This window comes from Varroa jacobsoni, unplaced genomic scaffold, assembly GCF_002532875.2.
Source record: "Varroa jacobsoni isolate VJ856 unplaced genomic scaffold, vjacob_1.0 scaffold_1302, whole genome shotgun sequence".
Classification (NCBI taxonomy): domain Eukaryota; kingdom Metazoa; phylum Arthropoda; class Arachnida; order Mesostigmata; family Varroidae; genus Varroa; species Varroa jacobsoni.
In genome coordinates, this window is record NW_019214204.1 from 541,848 (window position 1) to 567,987 (window position 26,140).

Below are 26,140 nucleotides of genomic sequence, written 5' to 3' on the forward strand. Positions count from 1 at the left end.
TCAAAACACCAAGAGGCAAGCGTTTCAACCCGGCTCGACATCCATTTTCAGCTTGATCTGAAAAAAAAAAAGTATTAACTATTTACAATATGCAACGCAGAGGAACACGCGCAATTAACTGTGGTATATTATCAATATGAGTTACAGGGAACAGGCAAAACCACGTTTATATAGACTTGAAGACGTCCATTCGGTTTCCGAATTTCCATTCGGTTTTACTATATGACAGTACAGAGTGTTTGGAGAGCATGCTACAACTTGACAGGCGTCTAGATTTTCATCGATTGTGGCTTCCTTTTGATGATGGCGGTCCTTCAGTATCAATCAAATGAACGTACATACAATAATCGATAAAAGCGAGTTAGCATATCGCGTATGCATATGAATAAAGGCCTCGTGTATTGTTTAAGGACCTGGGCAAGAAACGACACATTCATGGTGCATTCGAAATATGATAATGTTTATCTAAGTAAACATACCTCTCCACGATGACCGCAGGCCTATTTCGGAACTGATTATCGGCAGAACTTCGCCCATAAGACTTTTCCTCAGCAAAAATAGCTTAGAGCAGAAAACACGAAATTAGCATCGTGTCCGTTCGTACATCTTCATCACTAATAATCAATTTGTCGTTGCCAGATAGATTTCTGAAGTTCCCTACGATTATCATACGGACGGTTTATGTACGTTTACAGAGCGAACGGGCTCATTTATTTCGGACGATTTGGCCGACTTTCTTGTCCAAACAAAAGAATGCTCATGGCTAAACGATTCGTCAGAGGCAATGGGTTCAGTGGGGACAGAGCCATGGGCTTTCGTAGCGATAGTTTTTCGTATACTCCTGTGCTTGAGGTGTTCATCAACTCATGATAGAGAGAAAACGCTTTTTTTTTTTGATATAATCACATATTAACGATATCCGTTGCTTTTCACACCCAAATGTACATAGATGTAAATTGAATTCAGCAACCTAATTGGATATGTTTATCATGTACTTACAGCATGGTAGCATATAAAAAACGATCGTGTATATTACTGAGTTTGATTGCTTTTTATAATTAAAGCACAGCACAATATCATACATTCAAGTAACTACATATATATAACGGGTTGAACAAAATGTGTGATGCCCTCTCTTTTTCTAGAAAAATACTAGGTGTAGCTGCTAGGTCCTTTATTGCTTGGCTAGAAGTAAAAATTAGACATTTCTATACGATACATGACAAACTATCTTATTTCGTTCGACTCCGCAGTAACTGATTGTCTATAAGTGATGATCAGTAAGTCTATGTAAAATTAAGGCATTGCTTCCGTGTCGTATGTTAAAAATCGTTCATGGAAGCGTCTTTCGTATAAATACTACATGCTGCTACTGGTTTGAGTTTCATCACATGGTGCAAACATAACACATAGCAAATATTTTTTTTATTTTAAAGAAAGTGTATATAGTGTTTCATAACTCAAACATTTAGACTAGACAAAACAAACGATGGTGAGTTGGTTTCAAGATGTCCCTGTATTGTACGAAATTTCAGGCATCCGCCATGCTCAAATTGTGCTATTAACAATTAGTTCGCTTACATCTTTGCTACCACCTCAGTTTTTAAGCCTATCGACAGTTTAGGGGTCATGGATATTTTCTTGTCTTTCCAAAGTCAGGCTTCACATTGTTAGGTAGAGGTAAGGTGCCCGACTGAATCTAACATTCAGCTGTTATTTAACTGATAATTAATGGCCGATTCTTCTTTTTATTGTCTTAGTTCATTGTTTATTAATATCCGAAGCTTCGTTTTTTGAATCCCACGTTCAGGGATTATCCAGTTGGCATAGGCGACAACTTTAGACCAAGGAAGATTGTCAAACGATCTTCATTGGATGTCAGCCCCGAGTCCGTAATAGATACATAGATTGCAAGTGCAAAAATAAATGTATCTGTGCATCCCACAAATTCACTGGGCTATGGGCCGAAGCAAACGTCTCCGTGCAAAAACCTACTGATAAAACGTTTGAAAAGTGATCACCGTTTTGTCAAAAAAAAAAACGTATGTTAACTTCCAGGTTTTTTTTCAAGATCTAACTCTCGAAAAGCGGCTGCCGACACGCTGGAAAAATTCGGTACGTATTTATCACATACAGGTTAGGGGAAAAAAATATTTCGACAGTTCGAAAAGATTAATTCTATATACATACGTATATTAGAAAAAAAATATTACGCTTTTACATTGGTACATCAATATTAAATGTTGATTATTTTTTTTCTAGAAGATTAAAGGAAGCGTCAATAGTTACCGCTAAAGAAAGAGGCAGATATAACTTTGTCTTATCACGATGTGAGAAATGAAAATCTGCATATGTTTCGGCTTAAGTCCATATTGGTTAGCTAAGCTTAGAAAAATATCTTTAATTGCTTACCATGTTTCGAAAAGAGGTCACATAATCAGTTGTGAATATCTCTAAAACAGAGCATTGACACTGTTATATGTTAGCATCATTTAATTGGGATGATATTTTATGACCATGGCTTATTTCTATGAAGAGCCGTGATCCAAGGACTCAGGCAGGAACGATAATTATAGGTCCTGACAATGGGATGCCAGCGACGGGTTATTACGGTATGACACGATGAATTAAAGAAACCGAGGAACGATACTTAAATAGAGAATATAAATATATGGTGGTTAACCATGCAAAGGAAAGCGGTATACTGCACTGTACCCGCATTTGAGTGTCAATATTAATTGCAATCGTCTTGAAAGGTTATTAAATTGGATTAGACGTCAGGTTCGCGCCCATTCGACCTTTACAATTGGTGGAGTAACGGATAGATGACATTCAATCTACTACCGACGTATGAGTCTAAGCATCTTGCATAAACGTAGGGGTTGGCGATGTTTACCTATAGATAGCGTAATCCAAACAAGATCAAAGAAAAAATAAACGGAATTTTTTCAGCCGGACTATTGCGCGATATACAGAACTACACATAACGTGCATAGATATGAACAAGCTAACCTCTTCATGCGTTGGTAAAAATCTACTGCTTCGAAGAAGCTACAATTGCATCCTTCGTAGTTTTTCAAAGCTCTATTATAGCCGCAGACAGTTTCCTTGCCTTTCATTGCTAAACGAACGACCCTAGTAACAGATATCACAGTTACTGCTTAAGCAGCCATTACAATAAACCCGCATTATTGAGTGAACATGGCAAAAACTTAATTTATTACAGGCAGTTAACACTGTCGCCTGTTGGCCGATGCGTATTTTCGTTGAGTCTGGTTTATCCGGTCCAGCGTACGATGAAACGGATCGCATACTTCACGCAACGTTTTAGATCTATGTACATTATGGCTCCCCGCTACTTTTACCGGCAACGACGGAAACATGCGCAACAATGGGCGCACTCAGAGTTGCGTAGTTTTCCTGTTTAAGTTTCCTGCTTTGCAGTTCTTCTGAATAACTGGATGACGTTCAACGTTTGCCATTGAATTGAGTCTCGAATAACCCAGTTAATGGAGAGGGGCGAATCGTTCCGATCTGGACGGCACTGGAAGAGCCGCTGCATTTTGCAAACATTGTAGACAATATAGGCGGGTTCGAGGGGAGAAATAGTCGGATTGGTTTTTGGGCTAAACTCTCTTGTCGTAACAAGTCTTCCATCACAAGCTTCACAACGGGCTGGCTTCAATTTAAACATTCGGAGTATTTGCTTTCGGTATGTTGACACAACATATGTCCGTATGTCGTGATAACGCTGATAAATGAGGAGAAGCGCAACGCTCTAACCCGAGCGATGCTGTTCGATCGTGGAGCGCTTTATCCACGGGCGTTCTACTATTATGTACACCCCGGCAGATCTCACTAAAGTAGCGGTATGGTGATTTTGACATAACCGTTTCTACTCCGTGACATATCGGTCAACGTATGACTGCTGCTGTTGCTGCCGATATTGATAGTATTGTCAAAGCAGAATTCGCTCATGTTGCAACTGTGAATTTTATGCATACTTGGAGCCTATTTGTGCGTAAATAGCTAACGTGATAGAAGGCTAACTGTTTTTAGTAGGGCGATTGATTTGTGAATAGGTTTGAAAAAACAAACATCTTCTGGACCCTGCTTACTCTCTAGGGCCAAAGCCTTTTTCTCAAGACTCCGTATTTCTGCTACGTTGTTAATGCTAGATTCCTTGGAACTCGATTGATAAGGTACCATATTGAATGCCGAACCAAAACTATTTGGATCGCTTAATAACTTACTATTCACCTTATTCAGATCCTTAAAAAATAATTGCTAATTAATCCCCAGTGATAGTGCGCACGTTTGTAGTGAAGAAAGTATTTACATACCTTTATCGGGTCCATGCAGGTATTCATCGTTTTCAGGATGTGGTACCTAACATTCTTGTCGTACAGTTCTTCAATAGACATTATTTGCAACAGAGAAAAGCCTTTGATTGCCTTTTTAGGATTCTCCATCTATCAGAAAATCTCCGTTACATACATTTGTTGCTACCCAAGGACAAGGCTGCTAGGAGGCCTCCGTATTCTGGCAGCCTTTCGTATCATAATCGATATTGCTGGTATGGCTGGCACTATTAATATTATTACTATTAATAGCAGTAGAATTAGCAAAGCTGCAACTGAGGATAGGGCAGCCAAGTTATCTAAAAAATACGGAAGACTGCCCAGTCCATGATATCAAATCTCGCTAAAAACAGTAAAAAGCTGTGTTATCTCCCTACAAAAACGCGTCACGCAATTCCATACGTAAGGGATATTCTATTAAGGGATTCATCTTCCCGTGCTACAGGAGCAAGCACAGAACGTCAGAAGTGATGACTGCTGCATTGATGTCGTCACAAAAATGGAAATCGCCGTAATGATCCAGATCCGACGACACCTGTTGAATTTATTTTAAAAAACGATGACTAGACACACGGAGTATCAGACGGCGAACAAACCGACCGGTGTAAGATCACACGATACAAATAACAGACAAAACAAGCCTTGCAGCTTGGCCTTCGCCAGCTTGGTATTCTACTGATATCAACGGGAGCCAGGACACAAGATGCCAACTATACTCTATGAACTCATGTCCATATTTATAGTATCCATGATGATTATGGATAAACGTGCAGTGTAGTCGGGTTTCCATGTAAAGCAAGCCATATTTTAATGCAAAATAGAAATGATTTTTAAGCAGATACAAAATCGGCTTTGACAATTCACAAACTGGTAATTTTGCTAAAAGCGGTACTATGGTGATTCTATTAGATATCTCATTATTAAACTTTAATGAATGATTATTTTTTTTTTTAAACTTACGTTTTAAAAATGATGAGCACTAACAAAAATTTGGCCATATGCGCGAGAACAACTGGTTTACAGCTGGAATGAGGTAAAGTGGGCCTTTTATTTTAAGACTGAAAGCTTTAGTAGCAATGCAGGCACGCATAAACCGTCTCTTCGGTTAAACCCAATGTGAATTGGGGTTGATAGACGTCACTAAAGTATTACCAGAAATGGCCAAACCAGCTGAAAAAATGATAACTCACACACACAAATAAGAAGTACTCAAGGTTTTCCAAAACATGTACACTAATTAATGTAAAAGTAATTCCAGCATGCCACATTTATGTAACATATTTGCTCCACAGTAGATCCGACGTTCAGCATGACCTCCGATCAGAAGTTCATCACGAAAACCATTGCGATTTTATCAAGCTTGCCGGTACTTACAACGTATTACTATTATGTTTTTGGACTTACATATAGGGCAGAACTCTTATCACAAGGAAACTTGCATACCTAATGGACGAATTCGATTTCTATGCATGATGGCAAATACGCATCCTTCGTTAATTTGACTTTTGATTTAGTATAGTAATTCTATAGTAAACCTAATCGGGAACGCTTTGACCACGTGATCGCACTAATCTATTCTCAAAGAGTGATACGCTCATATAACAGCAGCGAAAACGTCGAAAGCGGCCTAACAATACGCCATCTTTGTATAGACAACTTGATAAGGTTGCCTGACTCGTTTGGCCACGTTCTAATGACCACGTTCAACGCTAGAATTGAATAGTAATCGATTAAGCGTCTAACGTATTGAAAGCAGGCCTACTATCAGAGCATTCTCTCATACAAGCCCAGCTAATCCAGGCGCACAGCGGCTTTTACTGTGACAAACTTTTTAAACTTTGGGCTTCCGACTGTGGCCGACAAGTTGGAATTTCAACTATCACTGTAACTACTGGAACTTGGTACATAAGATGCCGTCTCATTTGTTAAGTAAGTCCATCTTTTTCGCAATCTCAAACGCGAATTTCCGCTGTGACGACTGGGCGAAACCCCAAACTAGGACCTTACTCGTGATATCGCTGGTATAAACGCGGTCAGATCATGGTGCGAAAAAAGAGTAACACGAAAAAGCTTTCTGCCTTATCCGACTTGTACTTGTTTTTGTGTTCAAATTAAGTGTTTATCTACGCGTCACCTTTAGTTTATGTATATGCCTGCATAAGATCATCATTTGCTTCTTGACGTTGTCGTTATTATTTAAACTAGAGTACAAGTACACTGATATAGACAACACGAAAACAGCACGCTCAGCAGAAATTGCAGATGGTTACTGTTTTTGCTTGTGCTAGCCGTTACGACATTTTTTATGGGATTGAGCCGCTTGCCACGTTGTTCAGACTCAGCTAGCTGGTCTTTTCTTCGTTATCCGGTATAGACACTTCGCTGACTTTGCCTCATCTCGTCCATACCGGTTTGCCCTTGCTCATCGTGTCTCATTCACTCATCATAACGTTTCCTTTTTACTACTATCTTGTCGCAGCATGATGCTAATCTATTCCGTATAGACGACGCGTGACAATGAACGTATCCGCGCGGCCGTTAAAGGGGAAATGCATGAGCGCTGTAAAGTTCACACGCCCGAATACTCTTCAGCCAGCTCCCGATTTATCTGCAAGAAATATCTAAACGCTACACGAACGCTCGGCTAACAGTAGGAACGTATCCTCGACACAAGAAGGGTACATGGTAGTTTTCCTATATCATTTCGATTATGTGCTTATTGTACGCACAAACCAGTACACGAAAACTAGTCGAACTTGCCACAAGTCATGCTTCACCTAAAAATATGCGTAATGTAGAGTAATACCCAAGTCAAAGCGGTAGCATTTTGTACGAATCCCCCGATCTCCCGGTGGTACTTATTGGTTCCAAGCCTTGTTCTAAAAACAACCCGACTGCATTTTTCTCTTCCTTCATGGTTTTCGACACGTCTTTTTGTGTCTCCATAGTGCTGCCGCTATATGGTAGCGTCATAACAAACACATAAACATGACTATGCTGGAAACGCTACTGATGGCCAATTCCACTCGTGCTGTCGCTGCCGTCCTTACAGATAGAAAAAAAAAAAAGAAAGAAAGAAAGAAAAACGAATATCTAGAGTTCGAGCGCAAGATGAGAAGTTTCGGAAAATGACACAGGAAGAGGTCTCAGCAAAGAGTAAGCAAATCGCAGACGGTGTCTAGAGAAGAGAAACTACAAAGACACTGAGAGCCAAGGATAAGAGGAGGGTAATATTGACATCGTCTTTTTACTATCAATTTTTCATTTAAGATCAGCACCCTTTATCGCGAACTACCAGCTTCATCCCGCTTACTCCCCTTGTGCGCTCACCATTTGAGGATAGAGCAGAAACATAGCCGTCGAAAGCGAACGCTTCCTAAAAGACGTATGCATGTACAACGTCGTCAAATACAAGTATCCTCGTCAGTTATATAGTAGGACGCTTTGTCTTTTTTTTTTTTATATATATAAAGAAAGTAGTTAGGAAAAATCTCGGGTCAAAGCGATGGAAAATATCTTTCTGTTGCTATTACTAAGGAAAAAAGGTCATCCCTTACAAGGAAACACCCAACCACCCTCGATGATTCTAATCTGATCAATGTATGCTATTTAAACGGATGCGTGTAGTAACTTATTACTATATATTTTGCAGAGATCTGGCAGACTCTGATCAGTACTTAAATGTCATCTATGTGAGCGTAATATTAAACAATTCGCTCGATTCGCCATAAACGAGAAATCGGTACTAATGAAGGCAAATTACGTCCAACATGAAATATAATTTACTTCCGTTTTCAGGGACCGTCTGTTGTTACGATGCTACATAAGGTATACTAGATAACTCGAAACTTTGTTGCTTTCCTATTTACTTGTAGAAGTATACCGTACCTTTAAATAAGCCTAAAATAGGAAGAGACAATACTTACTGAATTGATAACCTGCGCCCTCCAAAAAAGACGACAGAGGCCATGGCATAGCTGAGCCTTTTGCCAATTTTCCATAAGTAAGCGCTGTTGTGGTTCTTTCAAGCTCTATCTTACTAGTTGGTTGTGACGCAACAACAGACGTGATTGCACTCGCATGCTCAGCTTGCCCGATTGTACAAGGTGTATAATCACTGATTCTGTCTCTATGTAGCAAGATACATTGTTGCATTGCATTTTTTCAGTCTCTTTGCCAGGCCGATGAAAAAACAAAAAAGGAGCGAGTCAAACTAGCCCTAGTTGGACCTATCAAACCAACTTTTTTGTTCCCTCTTGTAAATCCGTTGTGTGCCGGCTTCGTTATCTGCGTATACTCGGGGAACTCAGGCGTTCCATGGGTTGGTAGAACACGAACCGCACGCGGGCGTAATGGACGTCTTCCTCTCCTCTTTTAGTTTTAGAAGTCAGCGTTCTCTCAAAAGTAACTTGCCACGCTCATGATGATAATAAAATCAATAGGTAATGACGGCTTAATCTCGGGAAACGCAGGCTGTTCCCTACCAGCACCGTATCAGTCACTCCACTTACTACTTTTTTAAAAATAGGGATCCTATGCGTTCTGCTGGGTTATATACCTGGTCATCCTGTTTTCCGATCTCTGTCTTGTCAATACGTGCTAGTTGAACACCAGTCGCGAGCGCTACGCCCAACGTGCCATATAGAGAATCAACTATTAAACAACCTATCGGCCCGATACGTGAAACGTATCTATCGGCCGGCATAGATACGTTTCGCGTTACGGACGAAATCTCTATTTAAATTTCTCTAATCTCATACCACCGATCGAGCCAAAAAAAACGACAAGCTGGTTTCGAGTCTGCCCAGTATTCGAGATCTACGCATAGACTAACCAAGTTATACACAGTGCCCTTGTTTGACTGTTTGTACAAAAGCAACCTAAACAACATAGAGGGAAGCAGAATAGCAACAGTAACTCTATAGCAGTATTATATATTTATTTCGTACATTAGGTTGGATCCGTGCGGCTGAACCGATTCCCTTTCAATAGCATTACCTATACGTAGGGGTATGGTAATTTTTGTACAAATGCTGGAATGAATACACATACTGACAAAGAAATATGGCGCGAGATTGAGTTTGATTATAAATACCGAATAATGAATAATCCAGGTCTCAGACATCGAATATCCGAGATAATGCATGGGGCTGATCTCTTGCGCACTGTGGTATCTGTAACAATCTAATTAATCACCATTCGACAAGAATTAACGTTGGGAGTGTTCTTATCCCTCGACAAAAAGCTATGTCTTTCAACATGTCGATTTATTAAAATTTATTTTTATATGTTTTTTTTTTAATCTATTTGTTGATATGAGCAATATGAGTAATGAGATGAGCGTTTCCTCATCTTACATAATAGCAGAATCTGGCAACAGTCTATTTGACCGCTGGTTCATTGATCTTTTGCCACACTTTGGTAGTTCTCCTAACTGTTTTGGGTTTGTTACGATCACGCGCAGACGATACCATGCAGCAATACATCTTTTAGTTTAACATTCGGTCGATGAAGATCAATGCAGTTTTTTTGCCGCCGTCCTATATGAACCTTATTATCCTCACAACGATCTCGTATTAGTATTAGGACGAACAATGTAATTTGCTAGCATAAAATAGGGCACCGACCTGGGACACTGTAGGAACATTTATTGGGAAGTTAACCCAGACTGAAGCCCCTATTTACTTCATCATTCCTTAGATGAAACTCTACTGCGATACGTAGACCAATTCCTCCTTGTCTTTATAATAGGCGTGTATGTTGTATCAACACATAGCACAGAATGGGTCCGTTGTCACTACAAGGACAAATAATAATGGCCTGGTCAGCGCATAAAGAACTAGTTTGAGCAGCGAGTCAGAACAGACGACTGGTAGGACGACTACATCAACAGGCATAGCGTTTTGGTAGGGGGTACGATGCAAGACCTTGTGAGGGTAAGCAGATAAAGCATCTTTTATAGTTTCGCACAAGCAGCAACCCTTCGAAGTATGATAGAGTGCATTTCCGTACGCAGTAAAAAAATCACGATTACTGGAATATGAAAATATCGTCTCGTTGATATTTAAGTTTATAGGGTACACATACCACTGCACCAGAAAATCCTGTATAAGTAAAAGGCATTTTTTTTTTTAAAGAAAAATCCGACTAACATAGAATAGATGCAAATATTCGCTTACAAATAATGGTTTTGAACACAAGACGTTAAGTTACAACTTTTACTGATTTCACTAGTGAAACCCTAATACGAATCAAAATAAATCTACTAAACGTTTATTTGAATAGTTCGAACAATTACAGTTCTATGACTAATCGTCGTATCAAGGTTTCCTTATTATGTCCTATGTTTGACATTAGCAACTTGTGGACGTCGTATCGTTTCGACCTACATGTTGACAGTTTAATATAACTCAGATAAACAAGAGCTTTTTTTTAATGCTCAAATGAAGAATTGTGAGTAGTCGTCATCAAGAGTTGTCCGAGTTTCTGCTACAGGCCCTGCGCCGTCTTTCATAATAGCGTAATGCACTTGCACGACTCGTCAGGCCCTAATGGGATACAGTTACGTATCACCGCAGGGTACTGAAGCGGTCAGTCCGAATTAGTATCCTAATTAATAGAAAACGTTTTCTGTAGTGTATGTATTTTTGCAAAAGATGCTTTTCACATTTTTAAAACTTTGTGATTCTTTTTGTCTTTTATGGAACTGCCTGTAAACGCATTATAAATATATATCTATCTGAAGGCTCACGACGAAGAAAAATTGATTGGATGGTGCAATATAGCCGCCTCAGACATACCAATGCCAAATATTTCTACGGGTCCGTGCCTGGACATTTAATTAGTTTTAAAGATATTGCTGGCCGAGCAGTGGTAACACGTTAAATAGAATATTACTAACAGTATCGACTTGTGTAGCGAAGTCACTTTTTCAGGCGAAGTTCGGGAGGTGATCTTCAACTAAAGCAAACATTTGAAACAGTCTTCTTTTAAGGCCGAGCACCATATGCGTTACAAATGGCAAAAAATTGTTTTCATAAAGGTATCGCCTGTAGTCCTGCATGATCTGTATTAACGCAACGAAACACGGCAATATTCACCAAACGAAAGTGATAATATACCACTCGTTCTGGTTGCCGCTTATGTTGCACGCAATCTACTTGATACTTCTATAACATTTTGCCGTACTACAGCTTTATAAACAATATGCACAACTCTGCAAGATATATATATATGATGTACTAGTACCGGTACAAAAGCGACTTATTTGCCTTAGGCCTCGTCCTTCTATAAAAGTAGCAACGGAAATACAAGAAATTAAATATTATCGGTACGCACAAAGGCACGTGGCTTTGTTACCCACATATGCGTGCCACATACGGTCTAGAACCGTCCGCATGTGATCTGTTTCTTTCTTGCTCCTTGGCTCTTGGCTACTGAGATCACTCTCGGTGACCTCTTAACGTATACAACTCGGCGTTTTCTGTAGCCGATTGTCGAACGTTGTAATACATGCTATTGCCTTCTAGGCTTTGGATTTTGCCAACCTTACAGCAGGCCACAACTTTCCTGACATGTGAATATATGCCAGGGCCAATATGGAAAGGCTTTGGTATCCGTTGTACAGTTTTCTAAATGTCTACACAGAATAACCGGATATGATCATGGCTTCAGTCCGGGATCGCATGATCCGTAACAGCGCTGTTTTCCTTTGAATTTGAGGCAGGAACTGATTAAACAGTACGCGCATCGGAACATTTAGTTTTGCATTAAGCCTAACGATGGGTCCGCTTGTCTTCATATTGGCTAACTCAGAGTCTTCGAATTTCATAGCGAGCTTTGTATTGCATCAAACTAGCGTGTCGAATCTAGCCATTCTTGAAGCTCCGATGTTCAGCTTAGAAACGACTTTACATACGATAGTGGACACGGAAGCCTGGCCTACTACGCATGTTTACTGACTCTGCCGATTTGGTGGTCGTATGCGAGTCTTTTAAGAGCTGTGAGACCAAGCGGCAACGCTGCAGTAAAGTGATTGTCTAAGCGCCCTGCTGCTGGCACGATTCCTTCACACCTTCCTGGAACGAATTGAATTCAAACGGCAACCCAACAGACTTCAATAGAAACCGCTTCTCATCACCTTCAGACCCACGCATACTATTTTCCCGCGCAAGCTTGTGCTTCCCGTAGAATAGACGAGCTCTGAACTCATCCTACGTTGCTTTGCTGCCCATAGCAGATTCGAACCAGTACTCAGCTAAATCTGGCAAAGTCTAGAGGCAATCCCGAACAGATTCTTGTGCAACCAGCCGTGGATATCTGTTCGTGCGTCCAAAGTCCTTATCTATCGCCCAGACCGCAGGTAGTCAAGAAATAGTAGTAGCTTCGTTGGCACAGCGACTCGTTTCACGCTCTCTGCCAAACGTTCTACCGCGGACCGCAGCCTTCCAGCTTGTACGATTGTTTTGCCCATCTTCAATTTGGCTAGTCTCTTGACAACAACTTTGCCCCTCTGATTGTCACCAGCTGTAGTAACGACCCACTAGTGCCGATACATATGCAGTATGAAAAAATTAATTGCTCTACGCCCTGTACTCAGATAGCCATAGCGACGATAGGATTGGATAATATTCTTGGGACGCGTCATCATAATATATATTTCAAACAAATTCAAATAAGCCAACAAGTATTCAAGAAAGACCTCAGCTTATTCAAAGAGGAGTTTGTGAACGCGTGATGAGGCGGAGTTGTACGAGGGCAACGATCGTCTACGTAAAGCTCAAGGACAAGTCCGGGCTAAAGAAGGCTGTAAAACCATGTCAACAGCCGAGCTCCTTCTTAGACTAACACGAGTGGTAATACCATCACTGGAATATATTACCAAAAAGTTTTAAAAAGACTGCATGATATTATCTGCAAAAAATAGGCCAGAACTTTGAGACGACAGGTGATGGGCTCTTTGCTGCAACAATGCACGAGCTCCCATGGCACTGTTTGTGTCGCCCTTTCTAAAGATAATTTGATGTCCGTATAGCTTTGATCTCTCTATTCATCTGTTATACAGCTCTTGATTTTAACCTTTTCCCAAAGCTCAAAAAACACCTAAAAGGAATTAAAAGTATAGCGAATGAAAAAAATCCAAGCGAAGACCCGAGCAAAGCTTAAGTCGATTTCAACGAAACAGTCTAACAACAGCTTTAAAGACCAAAAACAAAAAACAGTGGCGCACGTGGCTGGAGATCCGCAGGTATTACTTCAAAGGCAAATAAATATTGGGATTTATACGATTAAAGTCTCGTTAAAGAGCCGCATCGTCGGCAATTTTTATGTTTTAAAGTTTTCGCAATAAAAACTTCAACAAGCGATCATTTCTTCTATCCTTCTGCGACATGAACATTGCGATCGTTCATTTTATCACCTCGCGACAAAAACTTCATAATTTCAAACGGATATATCAAAGTAGTTACTGAGGTCGTACTACTATATTAATCAGTTAAGAAAGCAGCTCTTGTTGTACGATAAAGAGGGCCGACTACAGCATTTCTAATAAATGATAGAAAATGAAAATCAATCGGAGAATCAAATATTTTTCTTAATGAAGTTGCCGGAACTGAGATCCATTCGCACGTCCCTACTGCTTTTATCCGTGTTTATCTTGCCGTTAACTTTGATTACTTCTTTTTAAATTCGGGGCGCTCTCTATCTGGGTTTTAGACCCCTACGTTCGGTTCAGCTTAATGATTGATACTGTATCGTCGTTAATCTGCTGTCACCAGCTGATCAAATCTTTCAGCTCCTTTTTAGTCTAAGAAGTTATTGGGACCCATTATTCCTTTACTGATTGTTTTGTGATGTAAATGAAGGAATAAAAAATTACCTTTCTTCAAAACAGGATGCCGCTATAACAAAATACAATGAAAAACTAGTAACAACGTCAAAATTTAAATATTGGCTAACAAACAATCAATAAACCTTCCTCTGTTTTCGCTTTTAAGGTGATTCAACAGCCACGGAACGACAACAGTGCTACGAGAGGGCCAGCATCAACGTGGGCCGAACAGAGGTGCGTGAAGTAAGTGTATCGCACAAATCTAAGCGTGCTTATAAATGTATAATATATATGTTTATGTATATGTGGATTACATACAAGACGGCCTGTTGAAATTAAAGGAAATTTCGACAGATGGTGCTATCTATCATCCTCAGAAATACGCTTATCCACCATTGTGGGTCTGTAAGAGAGCTTGTTCCGAATAGAACGTGAGTAAAGAAAGCGTTTGAAGTTCATCTACGAAATCTGATTAAAGGTCAATTATTCTACGACGTCTTTTTAGGAGCCTTACCCTATTGCTAGCCTAAATTGTATGTCCGCTAGATATATTTTGCGTCGTTGAACGAAGCCTCCAAAAGCTTACCAATATCGCTTTACTCACGGTTACTGTAAAACGTATATATAGAGCTTTATTTCTGCGAACGACATTTAAATTGTTCAAGCTTTGAGTTGAAGCTGTGATCGAAGTAAACAACAATTTCATTGAATTAACATGTTTGTTAAAGGGTGCCCTTTTCGAAATATGTACTAGATTTTCCAATCCAGATGGAAGATTATGAAACGCTTGACGTTTTTCTGAAAGCCATTTTTTTTGGGAATTTCAAAATGATCACGTATTCAGCCCATTACTACGTCTGCTATGACACAATGACTATAACAGATATAGCAATTCAACCCTGTACAAGAAATACGTCCGATAGATAGGCAATCTCACCACACCGATATACATCGCTACATTCAAGGAACGAATTGTCGTAGATTGCCAGTGGACACGTTACGGGACCAGCTATTCGACGAATATTTAATGAGGTAGTATCAGTAATGGATTCTCAAGGTACGAGTCACAAAAAGTATCTTTTACTGACGCGTGTTATAGGGACACAGCCACAGGTTGTTAAAGGACGAAATGAATGTACTAAACAGGTTGACTGATTCCTTGCCCGTCTTGGCCTCATTATTTGCCATCGGCGTTCAGCCTTGCGACCGTCGACAAAAGTTATGCAATCTTCACGCCAAATATAGTATCTTTAGTACCCCTTTAGTACAGAAAGCTAGCACGCAAGCAGCGGGTTCGCTGGTTCTCGACTATCTACTGCTAGGGCAAAATCAAGAAATAGGGAGTATTATCGATAGTTCCTCAAACAAAGCAGTATCGACTAACAAACAACGCGCTCACAACGATACGATAGCATCATACTACAGCCCTGTTCTATAGGCATCTAGAGAGTTTCGAGCATCATAAAGCACCATCGTTACTTCTAAAATCAGCTCGACAAGCCAACAGCAAGCAACGAAATGCAAGCTCATCTAATGACTGGTCTTCAACACAACGATAAAACGGTCCCGACAACGGGGATATCGCCAGTAGTAGTGATGAGAACTTAATCACAGCCTGTCAGCGCACGACGCATATTTCAATGCGATGAGAGCAAACAATTTGCTTGAAACGAAAGGAAGTATTGCTGCCGATTGAAATAGAGTAATGCTTGCCATCCTCAAGCCCATTTGCAAATAATTATTATCTTCAACGATAGCTATATTTGCTTCGTAAAAAAGAAATGTCTCCGACAAATAATTAGCGTGTCACTGTTACTGTTCTAGCTGTTTTTCTAGCGGTACACAATGGGGCAGAGGCGTTTGTACCTCGCTACCCCGCTTCATATACAAGAAACGATTTAGCCTAGGCGGGGAAGGCGTGCATGCTATTACCTAGAGTCAATGACTTGCGCAGTTAAGTGGCATCGCGGTAGCGTTAGATGCCCTGATAGCGATAAAGGTGGTTCGCAATGAACGTGGAATAAGCTCGCACGAGCGCCTTCCTTTGGGAGGAAAACGCTAATAAAACCAAATCATCTTTCGCCAGTACGAACTGGGTTTAAACTGTAACTGGGCAGCTCATTTCTGTGTGCACGCTGCTCGTGTGCTATCTAGTTCTCTATCTTGTCTCCGTTTACCTCTGCTATACCGAACTAATTTGCCTGCACACACACATGCACATTTGATTACGCTGTCACCGGCTACTGGCTTCCTGTAATGCAGCGATGGAATGCTTATCTAGTTCTTGGAACCCAGGTTCCACGGAATGACTACAAATCCCGAGAAGGGGCACAGGGTCAATTCGAGCAGTACCACAATAGAATTTTATATATCACATGTGTAATCATCTTCAGTTTCTTTCTCTGCGTTGGTTCACTCAAGCTGGGAAAAATCCGCGTTCGCTAAATTTATGCCCCAAATTCTTCCAAGAGCTATAGCCGTCCATCCGTAAAATTCTTCGTGCTATAGTCGTTTGTGCTGCTGTTTATTGTGGTTAAGGAGCGCCTGCAGCTGGACTCTAGTAGCCCGAGGTCGATTTTTCGTTGGCTCCCCTCGAACCTCTCGCAGAGACCTGGCGTCCAGCGTTTTTCCGTTTCACATCCTATTTCATCATGTTCTATCGCCATCATCAGCAAATTACTCATATTCTTAGTTAACATAGGGCATTGGTGTTCTTTTGCCTAACTCCGTATCTCGTCATTTGTGTGAACCTCGGAGTGTGTATGCACTTACATGATGTTTTATCTGCGAAAGCAGCGCTCAGGCACCATTCGAGCAGGGTTATGTTTCGCGTTTCGTGTGGTTGTGGAGCGCATCTGTCCGCCTTTGTACTAGTGCGTCGGCTTGGTGGCCTACCACTTTAGTGTGCGTTAATCCTCAAACGTCGTCAACATGAACATAGTCAACGTGTGATCGTGCGTCCGTCCATCCATTCCTGGATCTGCATGTAAATTCAACAATGAGACGGAAAACACTCACTAACACTGAGCTGCTTTCTCACAAGCGGAAACAGGACCAACGACGCAGGTAACGGCTGCAGCTCCACTCAAGCGAGTAATCAAGCCAACCAAGCGGCCACTATTAGCCCGAATTGCTCGCGACTTTGACATCAAGGCTTAATAAGGCTTTCGCAATAGAATGCAGAAAATATAGATCACAACTATCAACGGCCGCCAGTGAGACTCAGAAAAAAAATTAAGAAGGGACGGTGTTGGTATTCAGGAAGCATAATACGGAGGCAGTTATCTATCTAGCTATAGCTGCGATTTAGCAGAATTGATATCGTAAATTACCTAAGAGCCAAAGCTTTCAATGTTTGCTTTAGGTCCCTCATATGTACCGGTAGCTTTGTATGAATATCTGTAGATAATTGCACGGACAGTGCAACGCTGTAGGTCAAGCTAGTAAAAAAAAAAAAAGCTATTCGTAAAGTGTGAGGACTTAGCGACAATTCCGTACTAAATGACTATAGATGCGCGCCCTCCAGATCTACACGATATACTCGCACGTTAACAATGACATGTGTCTGCTATTACGGTATTCGTTAAATCAGCCATAGCGTTTTAGATTTTGATTCTGACGTCACTAAATACTAAGACAGACTACGTGAGATCATTCATTGGGTGTTTCGATTTTAGCTGAATTTGCAAATTAAAAGGAACGCAGTTTTACAAAATAGGTTATCTTATCGGTGCTAAATGAGGTCCGTTACATATATATGGTTGAACATTGAATCACCACATAGTCGACAGTCGTAGCAGATTTCAACATATAATAAAAATATACGCTTTGTCCCTTGTTATCTGGCTAATTTTGTGTAGACATCGTCAGCCGGTCTCATGGGACAGTGGGAAAGCAAACTATACAAAGCTATCTTTTTTAGACTAGTATTCGATTTAAAAACATGTTTATATCCTTACTTTACCTTCCTACTCGTTAAACGATGAAAAATGCTAAGTTCCAATATATCTCTATAGCACCGCCACACAGCTTCTTCAAACAGAGTCAAAAATTATGCCATTAAAAATGACCAAATAGAGGTAGACCGAAAAAGGCTATTGGAATGAACATACATCGTAACCCTAAAGAGCGCATAGCAAAATATTGAGCTTCTGATGAAAAAAAAAAAAAAATGGTGAACTCCTGATTACAAAATTCGGTCAACATAATATGGACCAACAAGCTAGTACGTGCCAGTTCCATAAAGAAGTCTTTACGTTGCATTGTTGTAGAACGCAGACTGATACGTAACAAAATCAGACCCATAGCAAGCTTTCTGCTGCAGTGACGCATCCACATATGACACATTGATTCGAATTTTTTTCCGTTTTTGTTCGAAGAATGTCCCATTGTGAGCTCTTTGTTTAACCAATATAGTACGATAACGACAGGCAGAAACGTGGCCTGCGGCAGAAGGCATCTACATTCCTTTATAGAAAGTCATATATGTCTATGTGCGTATGGGTGTGCACTGGAAGTTAAAAGTCCTTGGTGTCTCATAATTTAATTTATTTACAGCAAGCTTCGAGAATTAGAAACGTGGCTGACCGCTTGTTTCGACATCCAGCCCCAGAGTCACCATGGATTCTCAGTGGTTGAAATAATAAGAAGCGCTCCTCAACGGCTTCCCGCGGCCGCCGTTCATTTCGAACCCAAATTACTTTGTACCAGGATGGCTACTGCGGCTGGGTGCTATCCTAAGTCGACGGGACAAGTGCGTAAATTTAAAGTCTGGGCAATAACAGGTTCATCTCGTTATGAGTGACTCTTGTCTTTTTTTTTTTCGGCACCCACATTCATTCAATTCCCTTAGCCTCGTTCACATAGAAAAGCTTCTCAATGAGTTGTGATGTTCTCAAGCCCAAGGAAACTTTTCAAGATAACGCTGTGAGTTAGTAGGTTCACGGTGAAACTGCTGATGAAAAAAAAACCTAGTATAGTCCTCAAAAGCATTGTTATGGTCATGAGTAACGCAACGGCATGGTCATTTATACAGGGGATCGAGTAACGACCACTAGCGAAAGTGGCTCTTTTAAACAGTGTGATTAATATCAATGGACAGACGTTCGGTAGTTTCAATTTAACTCCGAGCTTTTTTGTTTGTTAGAAGAAATTAATCTTTATCTCTTCAAAAAATACACACTTAATTTTGAATGACAACATTCATGCTTCTATTGATTTGCGTGTCTCTATGCGTCCGAAAATTCGATACGATGAAGCACTACATATAGCATGGATTGCTTTGACAGAGCTTGAGATAATCAGACTTCTTTCTGATTCAGTTGATCTGACCATCTGGGTTCTATATCTCTTACGTATGGAAACAGGGCTGTTTCCGGTTGCGTGCAGTCAATTTAACAAAGAAGTTATGCCTAGAAGCGCAGACTCACACATTACACGGTTAGTGTTCGACGGCTTAGCTCAAAAGTTCAGAGCCTGAATAGATAGAGCAGAGAATAAATACCAAACGTGGGAAAACCCATTTTTCCCAGAGATTGAATACCTAATCAGTTGCCAATAAGTACCGATTTTTATTTGAACGATGTGCGGATATTCAATCTCAAGACTCGAAGCCCTACTTCTGACGTTTCAGTAGCAAGGAAGGATAAAAAAGAACTTGAACAAGATTCGAGATAAATTTTATCTTTCTGGAAGGCAACATCGTCATACCTTGAAGATTTATAGTTCTATAAGGCTATAATTGAGACATTCTAGAGATGATAATGTCCAAAATACTAATATTGAAATAAGTCTCGATTTAAACCGACATTTATAATCGATATATTTACCAGGTGTTTATATAATGCTTCTATTTGGTCTCCTAAACGTATCGTTTGCCGATCACAAAGAGCTATGGTTATTCGAACACTGTCTATCATTAGAACAGCTTAGGATTATTATCTTTAATTAAATATGCACATACATAAATACACCTAGTGAACCGCTGTGCAGCTGGAAAGTTTACGGTGAACCTTGTACTTAGGCAGTTTGCCTAGTTACTGATTAGAAAATTTTCGTGAATCGAAGTTTTTTTGATAAGATTTTTGATCGGATAAGGCAAATCTATATATGTAAATTAATGGAGATACTAATCCTAACTTTGCTTATTATTATTATTCCTGAAATTTCTATGTTTCTCGAAACTGTCTACCGAGTTTTGCTGTTCATACCAATCTGTAGACGTTCGTTCTGACGCATATCATTCCAACTACATATCTCCTTATTGCTTCTTTCTGTTGGACGAGTGGTAGAAGAATAATCCTACTAAATAAACGAGTATATACGTGTGTTTACATAAACCCGGTAGCAGTGGCGAGGCCTACGCCACGTATTTCTTCGTCTCCCTCTCAACACCGGCAAATCCCTCGTCGCCCAAAGGCATATTGTACGGTTCCCTAATGATCGTCAAGACGTATCAACGTGTTTGCTTACTGTTCAGAAAAAGCTGCTGCTGATCGCTACGACTGGCGGATAACCTGACGATAATGGCGCTAACACTGGCGTCAAGCATAACGTGTTCCCGTCCGACCCACGGAGAGGATGATCAGAGACAAATACCGGCAGGTGACCGCTCCCCCGGTACGACAAGGCAAAGGTGCCGTGTCAGTCGTTGCGGTCTACGACCATTCTGTATGGAGTCAGTGATCCCTTTAGTAATCGTACGCTGAAGGCTGCGAAGTGTTAGAAAAAAGCGGTGATGTTGCTTGCGATAATACATGGACCTTAATACCCTTACTGGAGTCCTTTGTTCGTTCCGCGCGCGGTTCTCCGTCGAACTGAAGATAGACGCTTGCTAGGCAGCGCTATGCACATACCGGCCCCATGAGCGCAGTACAGCTGTCTTCTCACGGAGCAGCAGGGCGGCGAACAGCATCACCAGCGGAGCTGTCACTCTAGCCGACCGGCACCAGTTTTTGTCTCGGGTAATTTTTGCAGGAAAAGTAGGTACCTATGTACCTCGACGTGACTGAAGTGAAAGAATATTCGACTTTGCCAGGCATCTCGTTTGATACCGAGTGCTTTATGTATTTTATATGTTTATTTATGCCCTTTATATGTATGCATAGTGTAAGGATACGTCTGTAATTTTTCGATTTCGATATTCGCGAGCGCGCTTCGAATCCCGTACATATTCAATTCTCCTTATAGTGGTTTTGGGAAAAAGAATGGATTTAATAGATAGAGTTACATATTTGACGAGCGACCACTGTTCTGACGTTAAGGTTACGTTTGAAATTTTAATCAACCGAATTGAAAAGAGCGGAAATTGAACATTGAATCTGAGAATGGAATAGCTTTATTAGTTAGGTATACCGAGATGTTCAGACCAAGAAACGATTATCAATCCATAATATCTATATAGTTTAGCTTAATTCGGTAAACGGTGTGCATCTGGCTCCTAACAATATTTTCACAAACTTACTGAAGCACTCTGTATTGTAGATTATTTCTGACGACGCTTCCACCTGTTGCATCGATAAGAACACAAACATCAAACCTTGAATAAATACTAATAATAAACCAAATAATGAACTTACATCTAAACACTTTAATCTGATTTTGTGAAAGTACATAACAAGCATGTGCGTATAACTGCATACCTACGTTAGAGTATACGTTGCTCTATATTCATTGTTGATGTCTTCAACACTGACCCATTTTCCGGCCAATTTTTTTCTGGTTTTTACTAGTGTATGCTACCGTTGTAGAACTAGTGGCGCTCTGTCCTAGCAAGTCGGTTATTCGCAGGGTCTGATGCACTTAACCAATGGCAAAACGCTGCGGAACGTAGCAACGTGACGCCACTGGTTCCCATTAGGCTGGTGCGACCCGTCAACATATTGAGCTTGACGCGCGGACAAAAGACGCTCAATGCCTCCGCTATTTGTCCGACATAATCTATGTATACATAGCTATGAGAACTAGCTTTAAAGTGTTGCGACGGGTACGATATTACGACAATTCACTTCGAGACCAAATCCAGTTTTTCTCCCATATGGATGGATCAGGGGTCTTACAAGCCCGCTAGCAAGTAACGACAATAGCTCTTTATTAATGATGAGCAGTGGGGTAAAGGCTGGTTGGCCTTTTTCTTTATGCAGTTTCTTTCACCCCATTGCGCATAGATCGACACTTCTTTTCGATCGAAAGTGGATTCGTCCTTTTCCCTCCTCGCTTTTTCTTGATTCTCTCTCTCTCTCTCCCTCTTTCTCTGCTCTTCCTCGTTCCTTCTAAAGCTTGCAGAAGACGCGAGTCAAATAGCAGCATCCGCAACGAATGGGCAGCTTGAAAACGATGTGTGTGTAGCCCTCCGGTCAGAAGAAGCTGCAGCGGTCAGAGACGTTTGGGTCGAAGCAAGGAAGGACTTACTACCCTTCAGACAGAGATGGGGAAAGGGCGACGACGGCGGTGATTTGAAGCAATGGAGCGGGTGGAAGTGACCGTATGCGTCTTAGAGAAAAATCTGAATGCCTAATGGAAATAGAAGAAGACGGATAATCTGTCAGATGAAAGAAAGAGCAGTCGTTCGAGAAGCAACGATAACTACGGTGGGCGTGGGAGCCATTGAGGAAATAAGGGCAAACCGAGAGGCTGCCAACGGGCGCCGGCGGAGCGAACGATAACAGCGCTTCTCGACAAGGCCAGCAGCGACAAAGAAGCTTCGTCGCACCTACCGTTGGCCGCTCGCTTCGTACATACATTCGTACGTTCACTACATCGTTTGTCTGTCTTTATCGAATAGATGTAGGCAGAAGTTATAAGCTGCCATACAGTTAAGACATCACTGTCGATTTTCTGCGTTTAGCGGTTTGGGTTCTATGCTGGTTACCCTCGAATAGCCGAGTGCTTTCTAAAAAAAGCATGCACCTTAGCTTCGGCCTTTATTCTTGCCCGCATATATGCTTCCACGTTGTTATGTGTCTTTATTTTTGCGTTTTGTTTTAATATAATTAAACGTTAGTTGCAAGCGCGAGCAGTTCGTCGAACAAGATGAATTCTATGCAGATATAGCGGTAGACGGATCGTGGAGGCTGAAATATTGCATTCTCGAAGATGTGTATACACTTCAACCCGAGATTTCATAGAAATTGGCACAGGTTGTGGATCGAACGACTGGAGTATTACTAATTGAGGTGAGAATTATGTAGCAGCAAATTAAAGTTTCGATTACATGTGCTACATGTAGATCTATTCGTACTATTTTGTTTAAACGCGATTCGTCACTCGTCACCTTTGATCGAGTAGCGTTTGCTTATTTACTATGACTGTTGAAAATAAATGGTATAATAATAATTTTAGTAAGCCACACGAGATCGAGTAATATTATAAAACAGTTCATATGAAGCCTCAAGTGAGATACACAAATAATTTAGGAAAGGATCACGGTAAAATGTTCTACTTACTGTAAAAGTGCGATACTGTAAGTATGCGTTTATCGGTTTATCTTCATTTGGGGAGTTGGTCGGAAGCGTCAATTCGGAAGTTCGACTTGCTCAGGTGACGTTTCAGACGTTTCGGGGATGCGCACGCTTACTATCATTTACAATTATCTCTTGCAATCTTGCAGTTAACTCTTCGGTGCCTACTGCGACGACAGATAGTAGTAACATACGAAGAGAAGTTGGCGTTCGCCAAGTCGGCATATGAATGTGCGTAAGTATTGTTACGTTGGCATGCGAACGTATGCTCGCCCTGTTCATGCCAAAAAGGTCCAGGTGAAGACTTTGTTTCTTTTTATCTACTTCTTTTCATAGTCAGAGAACAAAATTGAAGAAAAACCGTGTAGACTAGGATGTTAACAGCTTGCGCTCAAGCATAGGGCCAATAACAAGGCTAGAGGAAAATATTAAGCGCAAGCATGGGCTGGCTTTGTGATGATCAAAGACCAGTAAAGTGCATATATATTGTATTATACTATTTACATTATAAAGCTTAAACAAGAAGTTCAGTAAGAATAATGACGGTTGGATAGCAATTTCAGTCCAGCATTATGTGTTTCATATCTGTATTTATGTCTTATTTACAGAAGACAACTGTTCATTCGAACAGGATATAACTTACGCTAAATGCGCAGATTATAAATACCAATTATCCTCTAAGTAATTTATATATCAAGTGTCCTCTGAGTAATTGTGAAGCAGAGCCGTAATTCTCCGTCGAGCGTTACCGTTATGTGACTAAAGCCATGTTAAACCTTGAATGCGTTCCTCCGTCTCATCACGTTACCTCCTTAGCCTCGCGTACGCTTCAAGAGCTCACGTCGATGTGACCTCGTACCGTGTTTGCCACCCCCCTGACTGTCATATTTCGCACGACTGACGTGACTCGCATGGCAATTGATTAGAATGACTGCTAGCTGGTGACTGGGCGGCAAGCAACTTGACACGAACAGGTTTTTCGTTCTGGGTACCAAGCGTCCATCCTTGTTCTATGTCAAACTAAAGCAGAATTATTATGACGTTCCACTAGTGCTACACATACGACCGCCAGTATGATACCTCTCTGATGCTACCGTCCACGTGCAACATCAGTTAGTGGTTCGCGTTATGTTTTATGGAACTAGACGGAAACAGCTGCTTTTATTTGTAGATGGTAATTTGTACAGCTAATGCTCTGAGGCCTAGCCTATTTCTAATGGCGAAAAAACGAGTTATAAAAAATCATATTTTGAGTATTTTTTCGGGTCTATTCAACTTCTTCAATTTGCTCTAAACTGTGAAAGTTTTCTAGCCATTTTAGAGAGGCTAGCAGCTTTCAAAACAACGTATAAAAACCACTGTAAAAGGCATTTCTACAGATAAAATACTTTATTAAAATATATACGAGAGCTAAGGTCGCAGAAAATACGATTATACGTAATGACAGTGTAAAGATAAAGGAAACAGTTGACCATTCAGATATTTTCTGGGGAGCGACGGCTCACAGAGTCAAGTCTAGCTAAGTATCATACGATGTTGTTTAAAGAGCTCTGTTCGAAGCAATTCGACCGCCTTACAGAGGTTCCTGTAACTGTTTACGAATGACTGAGGTTGCGGCGTGGTCGTCACTGATCCGCACTTCCTTCCGAGAGGATCTTAATTCTCTGAGACACCAAAGCTGGGGGTAAATACTGAGGACGATACAAGCATTGAGGCCTATGAGAATAAAGATGGCAAGCTTTAGAGAATGTTTGTGCGTCCACCGATAATAGACGGGGTAAAGGAAGACAGCCGGGTCAGAATACATGGCTGTAAGTTTTAAAAAGCCAGTCAAAGAAACTGGCTTTGGTCGTTGTAAGTTCACTTGGAATCCATCTTGCCTAGACAACGGACTGGTCCTGTTTATAGGCGCATTGAAGTTGACTAAAAGAAGGCAAAAGGAATTAAACCACATGGTAATATTATACGTGGAATATATTGCTAAACATGTAAAGGTAGCTACGAAAACAAATGTGGACATGATAGTCTCATCAAAAAGTGACCGTGGTCGAATAACTACAGTTAAGTGTTCTGCCAATGTTTATATTGAATAACCGTATCTGTTCACATTGCCTTTTTTGTTCTGCTTGCTGCACTGATCTATAGAACCCTTGCTTGCTGGGAGTCTCCCGTAAAAATGCAAGCGAGTTTTAATTGACAGTACCTAATGTGTCCTACCGCAATAAGCGACTTATTGTGCACAATATACTCCCCCCCCCCCTGAGACTAAATTAATTTGGTCAAGTAAGAGTTCATAAATATTAGACGATTTAATTCTATTGGGCTCCAGATTGTTCTCGTTATCCTTTTTATTGATCCTTGATTGAAGCAGTAGGCACAACAATACCTGGTGTGCACTTCAGCGAGTTCCATCGTGCCATTGCACATAATTTAATCGTTCTCGATGTCAATAATTATCGCTCTTACTATTACTAATGACGTGTATATAGAGT

General features: G+C 40.7%; 1 long non-coding RNA gene across 1 annotated transcript in view; it reads left to right on the top strand.

The window, feature by feature from the left end:
- Positions 1-22,683, top strand: part of LOC147752353 (uncharacterized) — a 181,414-nt gene extending 158,731 nt beyond the window's left edge. Inside the window, exons 3-4 of the long non-coding RNA XR_015314290.1 lie at positions 14,357-14,433; positions 22,467-22,683. This is a non-coding gene — a long non-coding RNA (uncharacterized LOC147752353). The remainder of the gene's footprint in view (positions 1-14,356; positions 14,434-22,466) is intronic.
- The last annotated feature ends 3,457 nt before the right edge of the window (positions 22,684-26,140 follow it).